Source organism: Halichoerus grypus, chromosome 12 (assembly GCF_964656455.1).
Source record: "Halichoerus grypus chromosome 12, mHalGry1.hap1.1, whole genome shotgun sequence".
NCBI classification, from domain to species: domain Eukaryota; kingdom Metazoa; phylum Chordata; class Mammalia; order Carnivora; family Phocidae; genus Halichoerus; species Halichoerus grypus.
The window spans coordinates 34,802,692-34,818,987 of NC_135723.1; the positions used below are offsets into that span (position 1 = coordinate 34,802,692).

Below are 16,296 nucleotides of genomic sequence, written 5' to 3' on the forward strand. Positions count from 1 at the left end.
ATACCGCATGCAAAGTAATTCATGAATTTACAATGATTTCCTCTTGATTTTCTTTCAGCTTAGTTTTCCCCTCCTCTCCCTTTCCCTCCCTGCCCTTCCCCTTCCTTCTCTTGTCTTTCTTCCTTTTTCCCTTTCTTCTTTTTCTCTTTTTCTTTCTTTCCTTCCTTCCTTCCTCCGTTCCTTCCTTCCTCCGTTCCTTCCTTCCTCCCTTCCTTCCTTCCATCCAGAAGCAGACTCATCAAAGAGGAACTTGATGATAATAGGATTGTTTTAAAATGTTTTATGTCTTCTCATGCTGTGTTGTTGTCTAACTTTTGTATCAGAACATTTCACTTTGAATCAAAATGCTATTGCAGGTGGGGGGATTATTGCAGAAGAGCTTTCACTATACAGTTGACCCTATGATAATCATATAAAGACTTTAAGCGCATAATATAAAAGGCAATATTTAATGCTTTTTGGTTAGATATTGTGTTAAAAATAAAACAGTGAAACATTTAAAAAATTAGACCTGATATTCTAGTACAAAACTTCTATATGGCAACACCTTAAAATCTTAGAATAAGACATTAAAAACATACTAGCACAAATCATAGAACTACTTACAGATTCTTTTTCATATCGAATTAGTAGACTTAAAGAAAAGATAGTGAATTCTATTGAGAGAAAAGGAATTGACCAGGCTTGTTAAGACACAGGACTGTGAGGAGAGAGACATAAAGAGTAAGACTGGGACTGGGGAAGCTTTCGTTTGGGTGATGAGAAAGCATTTGAAGAAAGCAGCTGTCTTAAACTGGGTTCCCTGCTAAATAGGCTCCAAGGCAGAGATTGGCCTACAGGGCTTTACTGGGGAATGCTTGTAGGAATAACACTTGTAAGAGAGATAAACAGACTTGGGCAGGGGGAAGAGTTGAATCGTCATACGGTCACTACCTGGGACAATCTTAAGGTGAGCTCTGGAACCTGGATGGTGTCCCTAATTGAGGCACAGGAGCCCAAACCCCAAATCAACCATCCTTAGATGTGGGATGCTCTCTAAAAGGAGGCTTAGGGGCACCTGGGAGCCTCAGCCATTAAGTGTCTGCCTTCGGCTCAGGTCATGGTCCCGGGGTCCTGGGATCGAGCCCTGCATCGGGCTCCCTGCTCAGCGGGAAGCCTGCTTCTCCCTCTCCCACTCCCCCTGCTTGTGTTCCCTCTCTCGCTGTCTCTCTCTCTGTCAGATAAATAAATAAAATCTTTAAAAAATAAATAAATAAATAAAAGGAGGCTTAATGTGGAGTGAAGCGACTCCCTTTGAAGGCAATTCCAAAAAGAGCCTGGCAGCTGGAAGAATGAGTGCCTGATCCTGGAAGGGTGGGCTGGGCAGCGCACAGTAGCATCTACCACAGCAGTTGTCATTGGTTTGGGGGAATACTAAGAATAGTGATGCTGGGAAGACAGGACTTTGAAGTGTTCTACTGCTCATTAAGGGCACAATCCTCCTTCACCACTTAAATGCTTTCTATACAACCTAAGTAAATATTTACATTTCTTTTAATTCTATCTTTCCATTGTTATTGAATTGATGATGGTGATGATGGGGAGGATGATTTGACCCAATGCAGAGATTGGGTCAATGTGACCAGCTTTATTTTCAGGTTAAATAAATTTTGGAATGGGATTAGTTGTGATAGTGACTGAGAAGGGAAAGATACGTAAACTGATGATGGTAGGTTTACTCGAAAAAGAAGGTAATTGAAAAATGGGATGTCTTGAGGAAGTAGAAGCAAACAGATCTAAAGGGACAGAAACTGGGGGAGTAGATTGTGGCCAGAGAGTATAATCTCCTTCTAGAACATTGAGAGATGCAACAGTTTAGAAGACAGACTAGCAAACATTTTCTATAAAGGGCCAGATAGTAAATATTTTAGGCTTTTGGGGTCTTATCTTCTACTCAGCTTTGCTGTCATTGTGCAAAATCAGCCATAGACAATACATAAATGAATGTACATAACTATGTCCCAATAAAACTTTATTTACAAAAACATGCAGAGGGCCAGATTTGGTCTGAGTCATCGTTTGTGGACCCCTGGTTTAGATGACAAAAAAAGACCGCTGAATGGCTGTGTTTGACTAACTTGTTACACTGATTTGTGACTATATATATATATATATATATTTTTTTTTTTTTAGAGAGAGAGAGAGACAGTGTGCACCCTAGCAGGAGAAGTGGGAGAGGGAGAGAGAGAGAATCTTTAGCGGGCTCCACGCTTAACGTGGAGACCAACAGGGGCTCTATTTCATAACCCTGAGATGAGATCATGACCTGAGCCAAAAATCAAGAGTCAGATGCTTAAATGACTGAACCACCCATGCACCACTGTGACAGTTTTTTTAAAGATACCAAATAAAATAGCCAAAGGAAGATACAAAGAGAAAGCTAGAATAAAGTAGCCACATGTAACTCATAACCCCATCCCTTCTGTCACACGCTTGATTATGCATAGCCTTTCACTTCATGATTTCCTAAGTTCTTCATGCTTCACATTTATATGCTTACTTTGGAAATAATCAGTTTTTGAGATAGAAGCAATGATTAATCCAACCAACATGTGCCACCCTGATAAATCCAAATGGGTTTCAACAGACGCATCATAAGAAGTAGCTAATCTCATTGATAAGAAATGTAGCAGCAACCCAAAGGAATAGATTAGACTTCAGGAATACACGTGACAGGGAAGGGATCTTTCCACTTAATTTGTGTGATTTTTGACAAATCTTTTACCCTCCTATACTTTATTATGCAGCTATCTGATAAAAACACATTTGGTACTTTTCCAGAGTTTTGAAATCTATGTGACACATTTTAAACTCATTTGAAAATGATGTTCAATGCCTTTTTGCAATAAGGCAGTGTTTTTCACATCTAAGTAGCCACCCAGCCAAATCCACAAACAGGGATGTTATTAAGGAAAGCCTTTGTTGGGCTGTAGGGGAGAAGGGATGATCCTAACAATCACAATTGTACAGCCAGTAGAGATTTGCTTCAGAATTTCATTCACTCTTATAATTTCGGTGCCCAAGTAATTAAAAAGGGGAATGAGGAGAAGGCTTTATGTCTCTTAGCTGTCTTCTGGGAAACATATGCTGTTGAATTACGTATTAGGCATACCAGAGCCTAATGAGCAAATTGTGACTGATAATCAAGGAGAAAGTCTTAACCTGGGTGTCCTTCTGGTGGAGGAGAGGGCAGTTAAAAGGCTGAGGGTGAGTGGCAGAATGACAATAGCTTTGTTAACCTGACTCTGTAGATTAGATGATCATTGCCTGAAATGCCAGCGTCTGGTTGGCTGTAAGAAAATGCCTTTTTCTCCTTTCACTCACCAGTTTTTCTCCCTCCATTTAAATGGTAATTACACATTTGTAATGCATTGCAAGTGTGTCTAGTTTTACTCAGAATCCTCCAGGAGGGGCGCCTGGGTGGCTCAGTCATTAAGCATCTGCCTTCGGCTCAGGTCATGATCCCAGGGTCCTGGGATCAAGCCCCGCATTGGGCTCCCTGCTCAGCGGGGAGCCTGCTTCTCCCTCTCCCACTCCCCCTGCTTGTGTTCCCTCTCTTGCTGTGTCTTTCTCTGTCAAATAAATAAATAAAATCTTTAAAAAAAAAAAAAAGAATCCTCCAGGAGCTCTAGAAACTAGTACTTTTATAACGACGGATACTTTTTTGGAGTTATTTCTTTGCTTGGGATGATTTTGTTTTTATTAATTTTCAACATTCACCTGCATTTTCCCCCTTCAAAACCAATAGGATTTTCCCAATCGAATAGTAGCATTGGCAAAATTGAATAATGACATTCAAGTCATGTAACATTAAATAATATCTGTATTTTAAGTATCTTTTAATTATCTTGGTAGTTACTGCATGCATGTTAATTTGGTATTGAGTATTGTTTTCTCATAAATAAGTCAGGCAATTTCTCGTAAAATCACCATCCCCTAATTATTCCTTTTCAAAATTATATTCTTGTATTCCTTTAAAATCTAATGGTTAATTCTGATACTGCATATTTCCTTTTCCCTCTCTTCTCTCTGTGCATGGCATTTAGTTCAGATTCATTTTGGCATTTATATCAGTACCCACTTATTTCTTTAGGTGTAGTATTTTATCTTGACCTTCCAAGCTGAATGCAGTAGAAGCACCAGGCAAAACATAATGATCTGGAGAAATTAATAAAGACAGTACTAAATATAGATCCCTCAGCATGTTCCTGACCTAGTGTTATTTACATAAGCAATCATTTTCTATCAATAACTTATCTTTCTGATATCAAGATCATCTTAATGTAAAACTCCATCAAATTCTTGGAAGAACAAGCTTTTTTTTTGGACAAGTTATTTATAGGATTATGTAAGATTGTGTAGTCAATATGTAAAGAAAAAAGTTGACAAAATGTAACGCAGGAGTAACATTTTTTCTATAAATGTATACAGTGATGGTTCTATCAAAAGGTATCTAAATGAAATAGAACCACATAAATGAAACCCTGTGACTAATAAAATAATAATTATTATTATAATCAGAAAGGCAGTAGTATTTTTTTTTTTCTTAAGGGACTCCTCCTAAAATATGACAAGTGCTTTTTTTGGTTGGTGGGGGCAGGGGAGTTAAGCAGTCAGGTTTGAAAGTTGCATCTGGAATTTATTAGCTGTGAGATCTAAGGTAAATAGCTTAACATCTCTGAGCTTCGATTTCTTTATGCATATAGGAATAATAATAATCATTTTGCAAAGAAGCTTAGGAATAATGTAGGAAAGCTCCTGAAATATAATATATAATCAACAAATGCTAGCTCTTGAGCAGGGGAAAGAGCCAGACAACATACCACCATCAAGTAGAAAGAGTCCAATCCCCAAACCAGCAAGCTCCTGGGTTCTGTTCTCTGCCCATCACCTGTTAGCTAGTTAATACTGAGCAAATTATTTAAATACTAAGTCTTCCTATCTAAAAGGGAAATAATAAAACTATGAAAGTTGTGTGAGAAGTAACTTAAATACTGTATGTAAAGCACTTTTTTATAGTACCTGGCACCTAGTAAGTACTCAATAAAGGGTTCTATTTTTGCATATTATAAGCCTATAATGTCACTATAGTTCTGTAGGCACTTGGGAACATGTAAAGGAACCTTAGAGGGTAACTTGAGACACTTTAAAATCTTTTAAGGAAGATAAGACCTTGAGATAAGTATAAGTTTCCGTAGTATAAAATATAGTAGGTTCCATAATGGGGGTCCATAGGTACCTGAGAGATGAGTTAAAGTCTAGAGAACCTGTGTTTGCAGGATCAAGTAGTACTACATGGTGGCCATTGTTGCATCTCAGCTGAGTTTGAGGGTGGGCAGCATATCTACCGGCAGAGATTGGAGCTTGTTAGGGGGAGAATGTTTGGAAGAGGAAGCAGAATGTGCAATAAAGGTCACGAAAGTGAAAAAGCACAGATTATATGTGAGTTTTGGTTAGAAGGAGGAAGTTTTTATGTTGAATTTGTGGTAATAGCAAGTTTCTAATGCACGTAGACACTCCAGAGTTGAGAGCATGGTTGCGGAGAGCATCTGCCTGGCTCAGTCGGAGGAGCCCGCGACTCTTGATCTCGGGGTCGTGAGTTCGAGCCCCACGTTGGGTGTAGAGATTACTTAAATAAATAAAACTTAAAAAAAAAAAAGGACAGAGAGTTGGGAGCATGGGTGTGGCATGGAGGAAATTTGAGCTGGAGACCTAAATGAGGAAACAGTGTATATGTAGCCACGGGTGTGGGTGAAAATACTGTGGTGTGTGTCAAGAGAAGAACAGAAGGTCAAGGATGGCTCCTTCAGGACGGCCTTAATCTAGGATGTGGCAAGAAGATGGAGGAGCAACTCACACAATGAGCAAACCAGGAGGTAGTAATGCTAAGGTGTAGAATAAGGGCAGTCAGAAGCACCACACACATGCCACAGGCAAGAGGTCTCCATACACATAGTCTGTTTTGTAAACTGCAGTCATGTTTTTATACTATTAAGATGTTTCAGGATACTGAATAGCACTTTGCTAAGTACTAGGCACTATGGTAGCTGAAAATAGATTATAGCTTTCTAAAGTGCCTTAAATTTCAGGATACATTTTCTGTCCTATGGGAAGGGCCATGCACAATAAATGGTTTATCTGACAGGATACAGGTTGCCTGGAGCATCATGTAGAATCTGAGCAATGCGCAGGCTCAGTGGGAAAGAACACTGAGATCTATTAGCAATATCTCCACTCTGAAAGGGGTAGGGAATACTGTTTCTAAGTCGGTCTTCTCTTGATTAGATGCTTTCTAAGGTATTGTGAAAACTCTAAATTTCTATGGTTCTCAGAACCCCATTTATCATACACATCAACTAAAAAAAATTAAAAAAGCAAATGACTCTTCATGATTTTGTAGCCCAGTTTTCCAGTGCTAGGACTTGTAAAATGAAGCTGGATGTTGGGCTTTCTAGAGTGAATAAATGAAATGAAAAAAAAAATTATGTGCATTCAGCAGAATATGTAAGGGAGAATGACTGCACACCTTCAACTCAGCTTTTAACTACTTAATGCAAGTGTGAAGTGTGTACGTGTGCCTGTGTGTGTCTGTGTGTATTTAGTTGTTTGGGACTTTAGATAAATGTTCTACTGGGAGTATGGTGGGACTATGTAAAGGGAATTGAAGGTAATTGCTTTTTACTGTAAGATGAAAAAAGGTTATTTAAATTTCTCCAGTCAAGGACTTTGATTATAGAAAACCACAGGCGGGGAACATAAAGAGCAAACGCTGAGTTGAATTATTCACTGAGGGGAATTTATGGTAACCACATTAATAAAGTTTTCGATGAGACTCTCCACTGTTCTATGTGAATAACTGATGTAGAGAAACTTCTATTTTATAAGGACTCCTTATCAAAGAAATTTGCTGTCTTTTTTAATGACTCACTAGGTTAATTTTATTTTTTAATAACCCCAATACAGAATAGATTGATTCATTTTATTTTTTCTTAATTAAAACATTTTTTTAAAAATTTTTTAAAGATTTTATTTATTTATTTGAGAGAGAGAGTGCAAGTGAGAGAGCACAAGCCAGAGGAGCAGCAGAGGGGAGGGAGAAGCAGACTCCCCACTGAGCAGGTGCGGGCCTTGATCCAAGATCATGACCTGAGCCGAAGGCAGCCGCCCAACCAACTGAGCCACCCAGGTGCCCCTAAAACATTTTGTATTGAAGTATAGTTGACAAGCAATGTGCTATTAGTTTCAGGTGTACCACGCAGTGATTTGATGACTCTATACATTATGCTGTGCTCACCAAAAGGGTAGCCTCCGTCTGTCATCATACAAGGCTATTACAGGACCATTGACTCTGTTCCCTATGCTGTGCCTTTCATCCCTAAAATTTACTGTTCTCAGTCTTTTTTTTTTTTTTTTTTTTTTGAGAGAGAGAATGAGAGAGCACGAGAGGGGGAGGGTCAGAGGGAGAAGCAGACTCCCTGCCGAGCAGGGAGCCCGATGCGGGACTCGATCCCGGGACTCCAGGATCATGACCTGAGCCGAAGGCAGTCGCTTAACCAACTGAGCCACCCAGGTGCCCCTTACTGTTCTCAGTCTTGAAAAGGTCTTGAAAAGGTTGTCCATAAACACTCTTGGAAAATACCATTATAATTTAAATACCTACTAGAATTAATTTTAAAATGATTTGCTTTGCAGAATTCTAGTGCTCTATAGCCTCTTGTATTTCTTCTAACATATTTACTGTGTTGTAAGACTATACCAATCATTTCATCCCTGTGTCAGAATATAAACCCCTTGACAGCAAGGGCGCTATTTTATCACCAAACCATTGCTGTCACTTGTGTGTAGTGCCCAGCTGCTCTCTAGCCCTCTCTGACTTTTCCTCGTGTCCACTGCTATTTTCAACCCCTCTGACAAAAGTGTAAGACATGGTGCCTGCCCTCAAAAAACTTAAAATCCAGTTGCTGAGAGAATAACCACCAGAAATAGATAATGAAGTGGGGAGATAACCAAACACTTAGAGAATAGGTCCGAAGTGATTATTATCTTAAAATCTTAATTATATTTTCATGCCTTTTTTGACAACAGATAAATTCTCGGTGATAAGGCAAGGGCTTTCCCTATTTGGGCTCAAGAGATGGGACAACATGTAAAAACTCTACTATCTCTATCTCCTGTGCACACTTATTATATCTTTTCCTTGTATCTTCTATTTTCTTTCTGATAAGGGCCTCTTACACCAATTCCTGGTACTCATTTATTAAAACTCTAACTTTTTTTCAAATCTCACCTTAATGTCACCAAATTTTCCTGGTCTCCCTTCAGCAGATGTTACCTTTCCTCTTAGAATCCCTTTCCCTTTGCCCCCACCCCACCCCACGCCCCGCTCACGCTCACATGTGCATTTTCTCTCTCTCTCTCAAATAAATAAATAAAATCTTTAAAAAAAAAGAAATGAAGAAATTCTGAGGATCTAATATATGGCATGGTGATTATAGCTAATAATACTGTATTATATACTTGAAAGTTGCTAAGAGAGTAGAACTAAAATGTTCTCACACAAAAAAGAAATGCTAATTATGTGAGCTGATGGAGGTGTTAGCTAAGGCTCTGGTGGTAATCATTTTGCAATATATAAGGACCAAGTCAACACACTGCACACCTTAAATTTACACAACGTTGTATGTTGATTATATCTCAGTAAAGCTGGGAAAAGAAAGAAAGACAATGATCCCAGCGTAGATACAAAAAAAATGAGGAGCAAAGGAATATAATTCTGTTGCTTGGAAGAAAAGATGGGACTGAAATTTGAGGGGGGGCGGCGAGGTGGGGAACCTGCTTGAGATAAATAGGAAGGGCCTCCTTGAGGGAGTAGGGTTTAAGCAAAGACCAAAATATGATAGGGAGTTAGCCAGGAGCAAGGTAGGGGGAAGGAACATTACCAGGTGGAGACTGGGATGAGACAGAGATTGGCGTTTTGGAGAAACTGAAGTTCAGCCTGGCTGGAGTGAGCAAGGATCAGATAGTGTGGGCATTTATAGGCCATTAGAAGGAGTTTGGGTTGCACTAGACTTGACTGAGAGGGTGTGATTCTCAGCTGGGTTTAATAAGCCTATGTTAAATGTAGGGGAGTAGGTATTTGAGATGGAAGAGCAAAGTCACGGGATTGTGACTAAGAATGGTGTCAGAGAAGGCAAGAAATAGTCTGAAGAGGAGCTGATTGGTGCGTATGAGAAGCTTCTCTTTGGGAGGGCATCATGCTATATATAGCACAGCGACGGCCTTACAGTAGCCAACTTTGATGGGCTCTTTCTCGGAGCAGACAAAAAGTCAACCTGACGTGGTGACCTTTTGGAAGAGATGGTTTCTTTTCTGAGAAGTTGAACCTTTTCGGGGAATATATGTGCTGAGTGAGCTCTCTGACCTTCGGGCAGGGTGCATAAATGCTATCCTTCACGAACATTCAACTCTTTTCCTTTCATGTCAGCAGAAGGAAATAAATCATTTATGTTAGTTTTGGTAACTGAAGGCTTTTCATTTCCAATTTACCCCCGTGTGTGTGACTAACTTGAGTTGATAGTCATTATTCGCCATGCACAGCTTTTCAGTGGATGGACCATGAGTTGGAAAGCATTACGTTTCTGTGAAAATTGGTGTAAAGGCCTTGAATTTAAGCTTTCTAGTCTAAACATGAAACCTGAGAGTTTACATTGTATTACATTTTCAATAATGACTGTGTCCTTTTTCTTTCAGGCTTCCTTCAGGATTTTAATCATCCTTACAGCCTCTTTGAAAATGATTGAACTTTCAAATTCCCTTAAGTTAAAATTTTAAATTCTATTGAACATTTTTGTAGAGTATTTCATTACTTTTACATTATGACTTGTTCAGTAATTTGAGATCATAAGGGTTGAAGAAGCTCTTGAGACAAGATTTTATGGTGAATTTAAAAACTTTTTAAAAACTTCTGAATAATCTCCTTCCTAGCTAGTTTTACAATCTTAGTGTTCTTTCCTTGGAACATAAAGTGGTATAAATATAGAATGTTCAAACATCCAACATGTAAATTTAAATATGGCATAGGGATTAGAGGCTACACCCAAGATTACGTATGACATTGTTGTTTTCTAATCAGTGTTACCAGACAATAAACACTCGAATTCTAATTTTGTTTATATTTATTATTACCAAAAAAACCCTGCTCCACTATTCAAAATCTTCCCTGGAATAGCAAATCTGAGGTAATATTTGGTATCATTAGTATCTGTGTTGATGACACTTTGGGTGGATTAATGACAACATTTTTTTTTTTTTAAAGATTTTATTTATTTATTTGAGAGAGAGAGAATGAGAGAGAGTGAGCACATGAGAGGGGGGAGGGTCAGAGGAAGAAGCAGACTCCCCGCCGAGCAGGGAGCCTGATGCGGGACTCGATCCAGGGACTCCAGGATCATGACCTGAGCCGAAGGCAGTTGCTTAACCAACTGAGCCACCCAGGCGCCCAATGACAACATATTTTTAATGCTGTAGATACTTTAAAAGAGGTGAAGACTCTTAACCTCTTAATTTAAGGAAACTCTTAATTTAAGGAAAATACTAGAGGATTTTTTTAATGGAGCAAAATTATGCCAGACTACCAATACCAGGTAGTTTCTTCATTAAAATTCAGTAATGTTTTGATACATTAATTAATAAGTGTGTTTCACCAACTTTTTTTTAACTTCTGCCTTTTAGGCAAAATTTGGAAGATGAAGCATAAACTTATATTTGATATTGTTGCTATTTGCCGTACTTTGATATAAAACTAATGTGGCTTTAGTTAAATTTGACAGGGGAGGGAGGATCATCTGATACCAAAAATTGTGAAGAAAATGATCCATTGTCATAATGAGGATGAATAAAGCTTGATTCTATATATTTAGACTCCCCCCGCCCCCCCGCCCAAGATATCAAGACTGGAATTACTAGAGCTAGGAGAAACCAAATTTGTCTAAGTTGAGGTGGCCATAACATCCAGCAAGACAGATCTTGCACTGGATCAAAGATTGATTTCTATGTTTGGCAGAAAATTTGACTTTGGTTGAAGAACTGAAGCAGCAATATAGAAATAAGTAATTTGTCTTGTTCCACCAAAACCCAAGAACTTCCTCTGTCTTTTTCCCCATGAAGTGATAGACCATCTAGTCAATCAAGGCTCTCTCCTGTCTGCCTCAGGTAATGTCTTTCCACTTAAGCTCATTTCCTGGACTTTGTCCTTATTTTATTTTCTCCTCAGCTTTACTGAGGTATAATTGACAGGTAAAATCATATATATTTAAAGTGACAATTTGACATACATATACATTGTAAAATTATTACCACAATCAGTTTAGTTAATACATCTATCACCTCACATAGTTACCTTTGTGTGTGTGATAAGAATGTTTAAGACTACTCTCATCGCAAAGTTCAAGTATGAAATACAATATTATTAACTATACTCACCATCACTCATCACATCTCCAGAATTTATTCATCTTATGACTAAAAGCTTGCACCCTTTGACCATTTTCTCTTCATTTCCTCCACCTGCTAGCCTGGTAACCACCACTTTATTCTCTGTTTCTGTGCATTTGGCCTTTTTTTTTTTTTTCAGAGCCCACTTATAAGTGAGATAATATAGTAGTTGGTACTTCTCTGGCAGGTTAATTTCACTTAGCATAGTATCTTCCATGTTCACCCACATAGCTGCAAATAGCAAGATTTTCTTCTTTCTTATGGCTGAGTAATACTCCATTGTTACACACACACACACACACACACACACACACACCCACCTTAGGGTGAATACTGAACCTCACTGTGAAAAGAATACATAGTCCTATAGAACTCTGTTTGCCTTTATGGGTTTTTTTTGTAATATGTTTTTCAGTAGCTTTCTCGGGGCTTATATATGCAATGCGAACCCAATCAGCCTCATTCTTCAGTTGTAAACACAGTGCTGGTACTAAGATAGCAGACAGATGGGGCCCAGGAAATGCAAGTTTTATTAAACTTGTTACAGACTGAAGCTTTATTCTCATAATTCTAGGTAAAGGTGTAGAAAAATTTTGAAAAATAACCAGGAGTACTTGTTTTCCTGTTTATAAGATTACCATTTGCCAGGTTTAAATATATCTTTTTTATTAGAAAGATTGATATCTCCAAAGCATACTAACTTTCAAAATGTTAAAAATATATCCATTTTGTGTTAATTCTCCACATATGGCTGTTTTCACAAACTTTTCAAAATCTCATTAATTGATGTCTTTGGGAGAGTTTCATCTTTCTCTTCTTTCACCATAACAAATTTCAATTTCATTTCTCACTTCAAAAACAATTCAGTATGGACTGTTATTTTCTGTAGAATGTCATGTCACCTCCAATAAATTGTGAAAAAAAATCATCCTTTAATCACACAACCTGAGTATGGCTCTTGATTTATAACCACCTGAAAAAAGACTTCTATAAATAAATACCAAAGGAAATAAAAAGTATTAAGCCATGCTTTATTTATTTTATTGTAATTGTAGTAGAATTTTCAATTAATTTCTTCATTAATGGCCCTAATTAATTCATTCTAGAATCTACTATAATTCTATATTTTAAAAAATTATTTACTGACTTTTTTCAATTTTTTTCTTACTTACTTTATATGATCAGATTGAATAATTATCAATGTATCATAAAATACTATATTTAAAGAATTAGTGATTTTGGATTTGTTTGGTGTTAAATGAAATTATGAATAACGTTGTTCTCTTGTGCTCTGTTTGACTTTTTTCTTTCATCACCTATTAGGGAATCTAAAAAAGTAAAGTGCAACTCAGCTGGCTGTCTTTGAAGAATAACAATTTGAGATGAGAGTAAGTTGATAGTGTAGTAATAAGGTCTGGTGATACGTTTCCCAGGAGAGATCTTATGCAAAAATGATAGAGGGCTGCCCATCATTGAACACAGAATGCTGACATTCTTGACTTTAATAGGGACGCATTTATCTCTCGCACCTGCCCCAGTATATGCGTAGCTGTCATGTACTCCAACAAAAGAGAGGAAAAATCGTCACTATGATTTAAGAAATATGCCTTGGCATAAGAAAAAGCAAAATATTTTGAGCACTTAGAATTTATTATTATTTTTTTTTTTGCTCTATTACGCCTGGCTTCTAACAGTGAATTATTTAAGTTATATGTAATAGTATTAGAATTTTCCTATTGAGTTCATCAGTATGACTTCATCATTGTAGAAAGCTCTTTGAATTATTGAAAAGACCCTGTGTGTGTGCTATAGGAGTAAAAGGTTTTTGCATTTGTGATTACTGAATTTTCAGCAGTACATAACAAATGAAACACCTAGATAAAATGTAAATGCGGTCTTTACAAGTATATCAATAAGACATAAAATTTAAAGTTGATAAAGTTAAAACTTATCCCAAACACTTCACTAATTAAAACAAACAAGCAAAATCATGGAATAAAATGCATATTGAAATTGATTATTGAAAAAACAAAGGGGGGGCGCCTGGGTAGCTCAGTCGTTAAGCGTCTGCCTTCGGCTCAGGTCATGATCTCAGGGTCCTGGGATCGAGCCCCGCATCGGGCTCCCTGCTCGGCGGGAAGCCTGCTTCTCTCCCTCTTCTACTCCCCCTGCTTGTGTTCCCTCTCTCGCTGTGTCTCTCTCTGTCAAATAAATAAATAAAATCTTTAAAAAAAAAAAAAAAGAAAAAACAAAGGGTTCTTAAAGGTTTTTAGATTCCTGACAGGTTGACTATGGAACCAGAGCCTTTAAATGTGTTCAAAATATTGAAGTGCTATTGCTTTTTTTTTTTTTTAATGGCATTTTTATTCCTATTACTGCTTCCTTGGGTAAAATTATGAAGGAAGTCTGTCAGATCTCTTACATTTATATTTTCTCAGCAGGTATGCCCTCCCATGGCATTTTACATGCTGGCTTTTCTGCTGCTGCTGGCTTTCAATTCTAACTCTTCTTTTAAAAATATGCAAGAGATTTTAAGTTTATGTACATACATGTGCATGCATAGTGTGTATCCATATATAAAGCATAACAAAAATTTACTTTGACGGATCTTTTTTCTTACTCATTTTTTTTTGAAACAGATTTTTTTTTTAAAAAAAGCTTTTATTTATTTATTTGACAGAGAGAGAGTTAGCGAGAGCAGGAACACAAGCAGGGGGAGTGGAAGAGGGAGAAGCAGGCTTCCCGCGGAGCAGGGAGCTGGATGCGGGGCTCGATCCCAGGACCCTGGGATCATGACCTGAGCTGAAGGCAGACGCTTAATGGCTGAGCCACCCAGGTGCCCCTTTTTTACTCATTTCTTAACAAACACTAAAATTAAGTACCAAAATTAATTTTCTCCCATAAGAGTATGTACCATTAGAAATTATTCACCTATTTCCAGTGCTGCTGATATTACTTAAAATGTCTTTGGACCTCTTCCTTTGAAATGTCCTTAAAAACCTGCAAAACATTTAAAATACATCTTTAGTAGTGGCAGGTCATCATTCTTTGAGGATGGCTGAGAATGGGAACAAAGAATTTGTTTTTGAAAGGCAGAAAGGCATTCAGAGCCATATGTGATGAACAGGTAACAGATTGTTGCAGATAACCCATTTTTGGTCAAAGTCAGGTTTAGACTATAAAGAACTTATGTGCACAGGAAAGGAAAAAAATGAAAAAGCAGGGAGGAAAAAGTGGGGGGCGGACCAACTATGATAGCCATTTGTAAAGAAAAATCCAAAATAGTTGCAGCAGTTGAAAAAAGCTTTGTGTTTTTCATGGTGACTTCTTTGAAAGAATGCAATCATTTGGAAGTACTGGCAGCCCATGAAGCTCTGAGGTTTTAAATGATTTTCATTTATAATTCTGAGCTCATTATATCCACATTGGGATTTAAAGTGAACAGCATATAAATTAAAACGGACTCTGATTAATTCTTCCTAAGGCTCTATTCTAGGCCAAAAACCTTACTCCCTTACTTTCCCTTTTGTACCATCCTGTGTGATTTTTACTGAGGAGACATCTTCTTGGCTTTGTGGAGTTTCAGAAACCTCTTGATTTGCATAGGTAATGCTGAGTCAAGATGGCTCTAGGAAATGTCAGCTTTGGACAAAAGGAGTGAAGCAAATTTTAGGAAAGAGGGAAAGGCGCCTAGATTCAGAGAGAATCACCATTCTAACCAGAACTTGGGGTAGTTTTCAACTTCGGAAGCTACAACCTGAGGAGGGATCAAAAAAGATCAATTTAGGGGCACCTGGGTGGCTCAATCTGTTAAGCCTCCGACTCTTGGTTTCCGCTCAGGTCATGATCTCAGGGTCGTGAGATTGAGCCCCCTTTGGACTCCGTGCTCAGCGTGGAGTCTGCTTGAGATTCTCTCCCTCTCCCTCCCCCTCTGCCCCACCTCCAGTGTGTGTGCACGTGCTCTCTCTCTCTCAAGATAAATAAAATAAAATCTTAAAAAAAAGATCAACTTAATACCAGTTGCCAACTGCAATTTCATACTAATTGTCCAAACTTCTTTGTCTTATGTCGTGAGATTGATGTTATGCTTGGAAGAAGAGACCAAATTTTAGACTTGGAGACCTAGTCTGACCCTGAATTACTTGTGATCTTGACAGATTTCTTCAAGAAAAGGGTGGTTTTTCTCATTTTCTAATGAATCATTTGAGACAGACAGGTAAGAGTGCCCCAATTGTATAGTTAAGGAACTTGAAAAACAAGCTTGACACAGTAGAATGAATTGCCTAGGATCATTTGGCTTTAAGAAGTGGAGCTAAGCTTGAAAAGACATAGTTTTTGTCTCATAGGAAGCTGCTTCTCTGGGACACCTGGGTGGTTAGTCGGTTAAGTGTCAGACTCTTAATTTTGGCTCAGGTCATGATCTCGGGGTTGTGAGATTGAGCCCCTTGGGCTCTGCACTCAACAGGGAGTCTGCTTGAGATTCCCCTCCCTCTCTCTTTGCCCCTCCTCTCTCTCTCTCTCTCTCTCAAAAATAAATAAATAAATCATTAAAAAAAAAAAAGAAAACTGCTTCTCTCTGAGATTATAGCTAAAAAATTTCCTTTAAGTTTGTCTAAAATCACACAAGAAAGAGGTTATTGTGTTAGAAAAATACTTCTGTCAATGAAACTGAACAATTCTGGAGGAAATGCTTTCTCAACTGTGCAACAGTAAACCAGAAAAATCCATGCTTGATTATAAAGTTAAGGATAGGTTTACTTTTTA

General features: G+C 37.9%; 1 protein-coding gene across 1 annotated transcript in view; it reads left to right on the forward strand.

Moving 5' to 3' along the window:
• The window catches only part of PTTG1IP2 (PTTG1IP family member 2), a 120,126-nt gene that overhangs the window by 62,157 nt on the left and 41,673 nt on the right, over positions 1-16,296 (forward strand). The window lies entirely within an intron of this gene.